Source organism: Ceratotherium simum, chromosome 37 (genome assembly GCF_057802395.1).
Source record: "Ceratotherium simum simum isolate JZ-2026a chromosome 37, ASM5780239v1, whole genome shotgun sequence".
In the NCBI taxonomy this organism is placed as follows: Eukaryota; Metazoa; Chordata; class Mammalia; order Perissodactyla; family Rhinocerotidae; genus Ceratotherium; species Ceratotherium simum.
In genome coordinates, this window is record NC_141936.1 from 9,112,881 (window position 1) to 9,125,616 (window position 12,736).

Sequence of the window (12,736 nt, forward strand, 5' to 3'; positions counted from 1 at the left end):
GTGAACCAGAGCAAGCTAAAGATGGAGGCAGCTCTTTTCCTCGAAGATTCTGCAGAAAGACCACACTATCTGATACTTTTCCACGGGCCTCTAGAGTCAAATGGGAACGTGAACTGGAAAGGTGAGAAGAACTGGTAACAGAGGCAAAAAAATACATTATAGCAAAGAAAAACAACTACATTTTACTGTATACTAAAACTGAAGCTCTATACACAGGAATGACTTGTACTTTTGGAAATAACTATTCCAGTTGAACTATATACTTAAGTATTTAAGTCTTTAATTCATTTTGAGTTAATTTTTGTGCACAGTGTAAGTTAGACGTCCAGTTTCATTCTTTTGCATGTGGCTGTCCAGCTTTCCCAACACCATTTATTGAAGAGACTATCCTTTCCCCATTTTATGTTCTTGGCACCCTTGTCAAAAATCAGTTCACCATATATACATAGGTTTATTTCTGAGCTGTCTATTCTGTTCCATTGGTCTATGTGTCCATTTTTATGCTAGTACCATACTGTTTTAGCCAGCCCTGGTGGTCTAGTGGTTAAGATTCGGCACTCTCACTGCCGCAGCCCAGGTTCATTTCCCAGTCAGGAAACCACACCACTCATCTGTCGTTTGTGATACTGTGGCGGCTGAATGTTGCTGTGATGCCAAAAGCTATGCCACTGGGATTTCAAATATACCAAGCAGGGTCACCCATAGTGGACAGGTTTCAGTGGAGCTTCCAGACTAAGAAAGACTAGGAAGAAGAACCTGGGCACCCACTTCTGAAAAAACCGGCCATGAAAACCCTATGAACAGCATCAGAACATTGTCTGATATAGTGACGGAAGGTGAGAGGATGGCACAAAAAGACTGGGCAGGGTTCCACTCTGCTGTACACAGGGTCACTAGGAGTTGGAACTGACTCGATAGCACTAACAAACCATACTGGTTTGATTATTACAGCCTTGTAACACAGTCTGAAGTCAGAAGTGTGATGCCTCCAGCTTTGTTGTTCTTTCTCAAGATTGCTTTGGCTATTCAGGGTCTTCTGTGGTTCCATATTAATTTTAGGATAGTTTTTTCTATTTTTGTGAAAAATGCTATTGGAATTTTGATAGAGATTACATTGAATCTGTAGATTACTTTGTTTTTTGTTATGCTTTTGTCTGAGGAAGATCAGCCCTGAGCTAACATCCGATGCCAATCCTCCTCTTTTTGCTGAGGAAGATTGGCCCTGGGCTACCATCCGTGCCCATCTTCCTCCACTTTATACGGGACGCCGCCACAGCATGGCTTGATAAGCGGTGCGTCGGTGCACGCCTGGGATTTGAACTTGCGAACCCTTAGGCCGCCGAAGTGGAGTGCGCGCACTTAACCGCTACGCTACTGGGCTGGCCCTGTAGATCACTTTGGACAGTATGGACATTTTAACAATATTAATTCTTCCAATCCAAGAACACAGGCTATCTTTCCACTTATTTGTGTCTTCATCAATTTCTTGCATCAATGTCTTCTGGTTTTCAGTGTACAGGTCTTTCACCACCTTGGTTAAATTTACTTGTCAGTATTTTATTGCTTTTGATGCTATTGTAAGTGGGATTACTTTCCTAGTGTCTATATCACCTCACATCTCTTAGGATGGCTATTATCAAAAAGACGAGAGATAACAACTGTTGGCAAGGATGCGAAGAAAAGGGAACATTGTTGAGGGGAACGTAAATTGGTGTAGCCATTATGGAAAATAGTATAGAAGTTCCTCAAAAAATTAAAAATAGAACTACCATATGATCCAGCAATCCCACTTCTGGGTATATATCTGAGGGAAATGGAATCAGTACTTTGAAGAGAGATCTGCACTCTCATATTCATTGTAGCATTATTCACAATAGCCAAGATATGGAAACAACCTAAGTGTCCATCAATGGAGGAATGGATACAGAAAATGTGGTATAAAAAAAAAAGAAAATGTGGTATACATGAATGAAGCCACTGTGGGCCCCCTAGACCAGCCCATCTACCAACTGACCCCAGCTGATGCCACATGAAGCAGAAGAATTGCCTAACCAATTCCTGCTTGAATTTCTGAGCCACAGAATTCGTGACATATAATAAAATGGTGTTTCTTTAAAAAAAAAAAAAAAGAAAAAGAAAATGTGGTGTGTGTGTATATATACATATATACATATACACAATTTATATATACACACATAATGGAATATTATTCATCCATAAAAAAGAAGGAAATTCTGCCATTTGTGACAACCTGAGGGGCATTATGCCAAGTGAAATAAGCTAGACAAACACAAATACTATATGGTATCACTTATATGTGGAGTCTTAAAAAAAAAAAAAAGCCGATTTTATAGAAACAGAGTAGAATGGAAGTTGCCAGGGGCTGAGGGGAGGGGAAAATGGGGAGATGTAGGTCAAAGGGTAAATACTTTCAGCTATAAGATAAATAAGTTCTGAGGATCTAAGGTACAGCATGGTGACTATAGTTAATAATCAGGTACTGTATACTTGAAATTTGATGAGAGTAAAATCTTAAGCGTTCTCACCACACACACAAAAAGAATTAACTATGTGAGGTGATGGATTTGTTAATTATCTTGCTCTTGGTAATCATTTCACAATGTATATGTTTATCAAATCATCACATTGTACACTTTAAATATATATAATTATATTTGTCAATGATTCCTCAATAAAGCTGGGGAAAATAAAAGAACCCAAAGGCTGAGTGTAAACTCGTGACAGGGTTTCATCAAAGGAAACTGCTGAATCAATGCATTAGTAATTGAAAATACCACAAATGACCAAATCACATGTTGGAACATTAACAGAATACTCCAACAAAATATCACTGAAAGGTTCATAAATCCAGGTTCCCTAGATGAACACTGTGGTCAACTAGTCACTCATTTTGCAATTTTTTAAGCCTAAATTATTTCTTCCCTTTATTGATCTTCCTATCCAATAATAAACTGATTCAATGGTACACCTTCTTTAATTAAAAAAAAATCTCTTCAACTTACTTTCAAATGACGACTTACAGCTATCTCAGAAAGTTACTTGTTTTCTCTAAAATTCCAAAGATGAAATGAGTATCTCTACCTGGATCTCCTGAAGATAATTCCAACTCTCTCCCTCCCTCCTTTAAATCTATTCCTTCTCCCATATTTTTCTTGATTAATGGCATTATCATTCACCCCGCCACCTAAATGAAAAAGGCAGAATTACTAGCCACTTATTCAACACACTTAACTGTGGACCTACTTGATCTGCAGTGTTAAGCATGGGTAACACTGTAACCCTGTGTTAAGTAATTGAGAAGTAAAAGGCACGAGGGGCAACCATGCTCCAGTTGAGGGAAAGTTAACTAGTTAAGTTTCTTTATCAGCAAAAGCAAAACAAACCCCAGTGGCTTCTTATTCTATGTGAACTGTCTGTACCTGTACCCTGTTTCAGTACAGTAAATAACTTTTGGTATGTAAAAGTAAATTCTAGAACTCATGGCCCACACCAGTAACAAATAATTAATAACTGTAAGGCATTACTTGGCATGGGTCTGAAGGATGCTTTATCTTTTTAACACCAATGTAAAACCTAATGACCACCTGAAAACTTATGGTAATGGCTTTTATAAGACAACCACTTTTGCAATTTTTTTCTTGCCATTGCTTCTGCTCCATCTGTTCAGATGACACTACATTTTCATTGTTAACTTATTTAATGAGTATTAAAATGCGATCTGAATATTTAACATTTTCTTGCATGTATCAAGTGTTTTCCAAAATAATACATCTTTACCTGCACAAACACACTGTATAAAATGGAGCAAGTTTCAATACCACACCGTCTCATGATTGAACTGTAAAGATTTCACATAATTTTAGCCTTTGGACAATGTTATGGACTGAATTCTGTCCCCTCAAAATTCCTATGTTGAAGTCCTAACCCTCAATGTGACTGTATTTGGAGGTGGGGTCTTTAGGAGGTAATTAAGGTTAAATGAGATCATAAGGGTGGGGCCCTGATCCGACAGAAAGAGAGAGATAACTCCCCCTCCCTGCTCTGCACACACACAGAAAAATGGTCCTCAGGGGACACAGCCGTCTACAACCCAGGAAGAGAGTCCTCACTAGGAACCAAATTGGCCAGCACCTTAATCTGGGACTTCTAGCCTCCAGACCTGTGAAAAAATAAATGTGTGTTGTTTAAGCTGCCTAGTCTATAGTATATTATAAGACAGCCCAAGCTGAGTAAGATAGACTAAACTGGTTTTTTTGGGTGTGCATGCTTGGATTCTTCTCTGGGCTGCATTATCAGATAATTATACCAACTGTACTTTGGTAGGAGGCTGCTCACTCTGCATGCTTGTAGTCAAGGGCTTAACACCTTTTTTACAGTTAGTATTTCTTCTAAGTGCTCAAGGCAGTACCTTATTTGAATCACAAAGCATCTGAGAATGTAACATAATTCCTGACTTCACCTTTTAGTGTTTGTCAAAAGAAAGTCTTTGCAACTAAACGTAATGTGGTACCCTGGATTGGACCCTGGAACAGAAAGAAGACTTTAGTGGAAAAACTGGCAAAATCCAAATAAAGTATGGATTTTAGTTAACAGTAATGTTCCAATGTTTAGCTTCTTAGTTATGACAAATCTACCATGGTGATATAAGATGTTAACAGTTGGGAAACTGGGTGTGGTATATGTGACCTCTCTGTACTGTCTTTGCAACTTTTCTGTAAATCTAAAATTATCCCAAAATAAAAGAGCATATTAAAAAGAAAGCCACTGTTTTTATCAGTTGATCTCATAAGCATTATACATTTAAATATGGAAGAAATTTATGCTAATGAAATACAACTTGATCTGTTTTTATATATTGGAGTTAAGGGTTAAGATTTTATTTGCAAAAAGGCCTTTACCACTAAAAAAAAAAAAACGTCTAAAGACCTTTAACCAACAGAGTGAAGTCCAGACTCATCAGCAGCACAATGCAGGAAACAGAGCAAAGGCTTTGAAGCCAGATAGACTGGGGTCTAATCCTGGGCCCACCACTCCCTGTATAATTTGGGCAAGCTAGTATGATTCTTTGAGTCCCAGTCTTCTCATTAGTAAAACAACAGTGAAGATGCTCAGTAAAAGTCAGCTCACTGGCCATCCCACAGTCTACCATGCCCTTTGGTCACCTGGCTCAGCCTTCCCCTTCAGCCTTTGCCCTGGTGATCCCCTCCCACACCGGAACCAGAACCACGAGGACCTGCTCACTGCACACCCTTTCCTTGCCAGGCCTGCTCACTGCTCCAGCTCTTACACACATTGTTCCTTCTTTCTAGAACACCTTTCTGGATGTTTTGCATCTGGCCAACTTTTGCACATCCTTTAAGATTCAGCTCATCATCATCTCTAAAAGGTTTATCCAGATCCCCCCAGGTGGAGCCTGTACTATGTTTTGTATACTTCTCTCACCCACCCCTGTTCTTTCAAAAAGGATTTGAGGCAGTCCAAAACAGTCACTTACTCCATCCTCCCAGCTCTTTCATGACACTTCTACAGTTCTTAATACATCCATCCTAATTGCCTCTTTATGTGCCTCTCCCCTCTACAAGACCATGGAATCTTCAGGAATGAGGACCAGCTATTGTTCCTGTCTCTCTATGCAGCACCTGACACACGGCAGGCACTTTGAGTTTGCAAATGAACGACTGACTTTTGCCCAGTAAATGAAATCACCTATTTTTTCTATGTTTACTGTTTATTGCATCACCTACAACATTCTATGAAATATAGAGACTTCTATGTAAACATCTTTACATAAGAATTTCACAGGCAGCTAGTATTTTAAGTATAAGATAAACTGTTTTGGCTACTCTCCTAAAACTTATTGGCACACTCAGTGGCTGCCCAGGTTATAAACATTGCTTAGTATCCTGTATCTTATACAGAAGACAATATTTTAATATTCACACTGCAATGGCCAGATGGCAAAGAACCTAAGTGCTTATGAAGAAGCTAAACATTAAAACTTTTTGGGTAGTATAATTAACTTTAACTTTTAAAGGGCATTCCTTTTAATAAACTTTCACCAGACTTTGGGGTAGAATTCAGATGGGATTCAGAGAAAACAGTCTTTATGTCCATATAGTTTTGTAAATAGTAGATGGGTATTTATCCGTCTTGCAAAGGAAAAGGAACGAAGATGTTACAATCACATCTGTGGTTTGGCACATCACGGCCTCTCATAAATCTGGCCTGATTTCTGCAGGGGTCACTGGGAATGTGCTCCATGACACCTAGCACATGTGTCAAGTCCATAGCACAGCAGGGAGCTCCATAGGAGAGGGGCTGGAGAGATACGCAGCCACTCCCAATAAGTTGCTTCCTCAAATACCAGTCCTGTTATTCCAGGGGAGACCTGCCTGGACAACAGCATAGTGGTCCACCCACACTCACTGACTACATGAGATCTGCCATGGCACCTGGAGAGACTCCAAGCCAGGGGTGATAAGTGCAGAACATGATGTATAACTGGAAAAGAGAAGAAAGCTCTCTCCAGGAGTTGAGAAACTGCTGGCTGTCACTAGCACGGTGTGAACACTTATGCACCCCTTGACCCCTGGAGAGTTTCCTCAGTCGTGTCCTGCCTTGCCCTCATTAGCTTCACTACTCAGCGTGGGACACATGGATGATTCCTTCCAAGTTCTCCAACTCCCTCATTTTCACTGTCCCAAGGCTACAGACCCCACAATCAATCTTACAATCTGCCTTTCTTGCTTTTGCAACTCCTAGCTGAGCAGTGATGGAAAGTGTCACTGGTCCGTGTGGAGGAGTCCCTCCACCAGTCTCAGCTCTTACCTCGGTGGAGGCTGCCCATCCTTTCACTTGTCCTTGGTTAGTTCCTTCCTCCACGCCCTCAGACCCTATTCTAAAACTTTACCACTCTCCTCAAACCTCCTGCCCAACTGCCTTCTCCCGTTCTCAGCAGAAAACCTCAACTCTTCTTCACAGAGAAAACTGAGAACATCAGGCTCAACCCCTGCCAAGTATCCTTCCAGCCCCTTCCTTCAGCTAGTTTCTCCTGACCCCAACCCCCTAACTTCCACGTGCACCTCAGTCCCCTGATATCTTACAAGTGTCCTCCCTATCCAAAGCCTGGCCTCTGTCTGTGCTTTTGATCCACCCCCTCCCTGCCCAAGCTCTTCTGTTAGCTACCTGTTCTGCTGGTCTCTATTTTTCCCATAGACCATACACAAATAAACACAAGGTCCATCTCCCTACTCTTAAGAACAATACACAACACTCCCCTCCCCAACCTAGATCTACCCCTTCCTCGGGGCCCTCCCCTTCATTTCTCATTTAAGGTTCTCAAAACAGTCTATGCTTCCTATCTTCATTCTCACCTTCCTTTCACTTCTCAACCCAATATGACATTTTTAAATTACAAAAATTACATGTTAATTGTAGAAATTTTAGGTGATAACAAACCAAAACATGAGAATGTAAACATTTTGAGGCCCCAGGCCTTAGAATGAATAATGTTAACACGTTGGTATAGAACTTCTGTCTTTTTTCTGTGCACACATAAATGACTATACATCAGGTAGAATGTTACATATTATAGGTGCATGTATTCTTTAAAACACAGAACTAGTGGGCACTCTCAGACTCTCCCTGTATCAGTCCTTGCTGGACTCCTTTCCTCAGCCGGCTCCTGAAGCGCTGGTGCTCCTCATCCTCTGCGCTTTGCTTTCCTTTCTTCTGCACATTCTCGCCAAGGATCTCCTTCACTCCTGGGTTTGCACTACCACTGACACACGAATCCATCCATATCTGCAGTTCCAGCCCTGCATCTCCTTGTAACTCCAGATCCCTCTATTAATGCCACCCTCTGGACACCTTGATTGGAATGTTCCATGCATACTTGAAACTGTGCACGCAGAAGACAAAGTTCAGCATTTTCCTGCCTGTACCTGCTCCTATGTCTATATTGCTTATCTCTCTTAAGAGTAGCACCCTACCCCCAGTTAAATAAGCAAGCAAACAAACAAAAAAAACCACACCATACACACACAACACACACACCTCTCCCAAAGAACACACCTGGGTGTTATCTCATGAATTCTCTACTCTCCTCTTCCTGCTACACCCAATCAGTTCCCAGGTCTTGTAGGTTTTACATTCTAAATTTCTCTTGAATGAGTCTTTTCTTCTCCATCTTCCACTGTTCAAGTGTGGACACCTTTGTCTCCCTTGGGATATATTCTAATAGTCTCCTAAACCAGCAGCGGAATATGGGAGTAGAAATGATTCTGGATAAGATTTCCTTATTATTCTCCAGACTTCTGCATCTTCTTGCTAAATTCAACCCAAGGATAATCTGCAATCCCATTTATATTAGGACACATTGCCTCTACCTTCCCCAATAGACGATGGGCTGAACTCAGTAATTTGATTTTTTGTTTGTCCTGCTAATGAGGGAGGGCCCAAACACCTTCAGTGGGGCCAAGAGGTCTTCAGTAAAGCCTGGACCCTCGTGTTCAGTGGCCAAGAGCTCTCAGGGAAAAGCTGGCAGAGGGCCTCCAAACCCCATTTCCAAGGAGATAGCAAAGATAACAATGGGAAGCGAATTTCTCCCATTTGCCTAGCCCTTGTTATGTGATGTGGATTGCTAGATTGGGAGAGGATGCAATTTGGGGGCGAATATGAAATGCTCCTTGTTCAGGACGTCCATATTGTACCAGGCTGAATACATCTATTGCTCTAGTTCTCCTGGGGTCCAGTTGGACACCACCATGTTGGTAAACTCTCCTAAGAGTCTGTGAGCAAAGATTCCCATCTATTTTGGGTGGTTACTCAAAGCCTCAAGGGGCTATGACTGAGGGAAAGAGCTCTGGTACTGATAACAATTTTCCTGCCTCTGGCCTCACTATTCTTCCACCACTCGGTTGCTAAGGTGATTTCCTATTTTAGTCAAAGGAGACCATGTCACATCTCTACTTGACCTCAGGATGAAGCCCAACCTCCTTAGCCTGCCACTCTAGGCCTCTCTTTGTAACTTCATCTCTTGGCTCCCCCTGCAACTCATACCCCAGCAATTCCAAACTACGTACTGTTCCTTGAATGTTCCAAGCTTTTTCTAGCCTCTGCCTGGAATGCCCTCTCCACCCACTTTTCTCTACCTAGAAATTTTCTACTCAAAATTTGAAACATGGCTCAAAAACCCACCACCTTGTGAAGACTTCTTGGCTCTTGTAGAAGCTCCTCTCCTAACACCAACCCAGGCAGATACAATTTCTCTCCTCTACTATACTTGCTCACCTTGGGAGTACTCTCTGTAACTGCAGGTAGCCCAGTGTATTTTAATTGTTTGTTACATGCCCACCTCCTCTGACTTCCCCAGGGCAAGATCAGCATCTCTCTCATCTTTATACATCTGGAACCTGGCACACAGCTGATACTCCATAAATGCTAACTGGATGAAGGCTGATAGCACTCAGGCAGCAGAAAAGGAAAGGGGCAAAAGGGTGCTAAGTCTTCTTAAGTATGTTTCAGGGCCAGGATCGAAGTTAGGTCAGGGCAGAGTCTAAAAGCTGGTCACGGAAAAAAGGGACACTGATGATAGGACACTGACTTTCTAAGCATTCTGAACTAGGGCTTGGGAGAGTTGAGAGAAACTGATCATTTAGGTAAATATACCACTGCCCAAGGCAGCAGGGTGGGGGTACCAACAAGACTATAAAATCTTATATTAGTCTCAGAGAGCAGAAACATCTGCTAAAGCCACAGCGGGCAGACTGGCCAAGTTCAGCAACGGGTTAGCCAGGACAGCCCTGTGACCAACAGAAAAGGCCACAGAGGGGAAGAATCAATCATCTAGGCAAGGAGGAACAGGAGAGACTAGTAGTGATGGGAGGCTACAATAGCTCAAGGGGGCCAGATGTCAACAACCCACCAGGGGTTCTCTAGTGCCGGGAGGGGCCTCAGGGGCCTCTCATGCCCCTTTCAGCCAGGTCTTTGCCGGCTCCCAAACCTCCCTCACACACTTAGTGTCCATCGGCTGTCTGAGTCTGTGAACTTGGTGAGTTTTTCTCCTTTTCTCAAGGACTTCGAGGTTTTAATAGTAAGGTACACTCAGCTAGCTCGCTACTCACATGCTGAAGCAACATAAAGGAAAGAGATAATTCATTTGCAGCCAACACCTCTCTTTAAAGAGTTTTCTTTTTCACATCAACACTTCCATGAATTCCGAATTTGATCAACTCTTTGCTACACAGTTTGACATTAACAAAACATCAACACTCTTGACAACCTGCTGGGGTCAGAAAGGAACATCTTAAACCTCTTTGGACTCCACACTAAGACAGGCTTCCAATCCCAATCTTTGATCTCTATTATAAAGCAGTACCAGTAAAATAGCATAGAGATTTATGGGCGAACTTTCATTTGAGCTGTTTCACACCTAAAATAACACAAGTGCTTGGGCCAATAGGCAAAAATTTAAGTTTAGGTTTCAACTGTTTAGGCTTTCTTTTACTTTTAAAACTTAATTCATTTATTTTTAAAAATTACCTTAAATTTTACAATTACATTGTATTTCCCTCTCAGAGAAGATAGTTGGGAGACATTAACTGGGTAGATGTCATGGTCTTCTGAGAAGCACAGGCCTAAGTTCAGGTAGACAGTTGTCCCCTATTCTAACATATCTATCTTTTGTCAAAAAGAAAGAGTGTTTTTTCATGGGATTTAAATGAACAATATTTAAATTTATCTTCCCTCCTGAGTACACACTATTGTTAACAAGAGTAACTAAATATTACTGTGAGTAAAATCCCAAGAAAAAGAATTTCATTTAAAAGGCAGTAGGATGATATTGGACAGTAAGATGGTATTTGGACCCAAGATCTGTTTCATTGTTACTGTCCTAATCTATGGGATAATTCCCCGATCAAGCTTAGATTGTGAGGCTGACATCAGTTACTTATATGTCAGTAGCACTGAATGAAAAAAAATCAGTGCCACATTCCCTAGAGATGGGAAATCAACTGGCACCCCCACCCCCATCCTCCAACACACACACTCCTTCCCCCACCTGATGAAGTTAGGAGAAATGATTCTGCCAAATGAGAAAGCAGAGAATCTGGAGGCGGAGGAAAGCAGCTCAACCAGCTTTTAAGAAGACCTTTATAGGCAAAGTAAAGTGAAAACAGCAGAAAAGTTCCTGGACACGGTCCTTTAAGAAACAAAAATGAGTAGGAAGAAAGGTCAGAGCACTGGTTCAAAGGAATCAGAATGCACAGCTGCTGCTGTCCAAGGTTGTGGGCCGGCGCCACTTGCTCCTGCCAAGTTGGGGGCAGTGCCGGGCAGTAGGAGCCCACAGCCACTCAAAGGCATGTGGGCCCTTCCTCCACCCAGCTCCCCACTTTTAGAACTTAGGAGCAGAGCCCCAACTCCGCAGTCCCAAAGAAAAAGTCTAGAACTGTGACAATCATGAAACCAAAGAGAATAGAAAAGAAAACATGCTTAGTTATTTAACCAAATTTTATTCTTTCATTTTCTGATTTTGAAACATAATTCTTGGTTATAAAAGAAGAATGCAGCAGCTAGATAAAAGAAAGCCATCTGCTCAGAAGAAGAACCTCTAATTGTGTCTAAAATTCTTAAATATTCAAATCTGAAGAGCAGAGTTAAACTTTTTTATATGGGGAGAGTATTTCACATTTATTAACTTTATGTGGTCTTTAACGTTTAAGAGATTGCTACTCCTATTTTTCTTTCCATCATAACATTATAGTTTTTGTAAATAAAAGGGATTTTGGAGTCTCATCTTCTTTTCCTAATAGGCCCTGGGCCAGACAAAAAAGGTTGGGTTTGGCCAACTGCATTTTCGGGTCAGAGGTGTGGATGGCATTTTTCCAACCTGAGGTTATATTAAGTGTCGTCAGTGTATAAATATCAGAGCTGTGTTCTCAGGAGGGCCAAGCAATGAGTGAGGTACCTGGATCTTGATGTGGTTCCTTTGCCAGAGTAGGCTGGGTATACATATTAAAAGGAGCCAGAGTGCAGTGGAAGTCACCCCCAAAAAGCTTCAAAATAAAAACAAATTATTTATTTTACACACACACATACACACAAGTATACAAGTCATGAAGGAAAATCTTGATGCATTTTTTACAAACTGAACACTCATGTTATCAGCGCCCAGATGGAGAATCATTAGAAGTCCCCCCACCACTGGGGCCCTTTTCCCCCAAGGGTAACTACTATCCTAATTTCTACTAGTTGTACCTGTTTTTCAACTTTATATAAATGGACTTGTACAGTGTGTACTCTTGTGTCTGGCTTCTTTCACCATTATCTTTGAGTGTGGAGTTGTCATCTGTTCATTCTCATTGCTGAAGAGCATCCTACTGTGGGAATATATCACAATTTACTTGTTCATTCTACAGTTGATGGGTTTTGAATAGTTTCTAGTGTTTTGGCTATTTTGAATAGTGCCACAACGAACATTCTTAGACGTTCTTTTTGTAATATATGTACGCATTTCTGCTGCGCCACAAGGTATCAACCTATTCAACTTTAAAAGATACTGCCTGGCTTAGTCAGTTCGGGCTGCTATAACAAAAATACCACAGACTGGGTGGCTTAAACAACACATGCTTATATCTCACTGTTCTGGAGGCTGGGAAATCCAAGATCAAGGTGATGGCAGATTCAGTATCTGGTGAGGACCTGTTTCCTGGTT

At 41.4% G+C, this 12,736-nt stretch overlaps 1 protein-coding gene across 5 annotated transcripts in view; it reads right to left on the minus strand.

Annotated features, from left to right (window-relative positions):
* The window catches only part of DIS3L2 (DIS3 like 3'-5' exoribonuclease 2), a 337,343-nt gene that overhangs the window by 95,135 nt on the left and 229,472 nt on the right, over positions 1–12,736 (minus strand). The gene's annotated exons all lie outside the window — the stretch shown is intronic.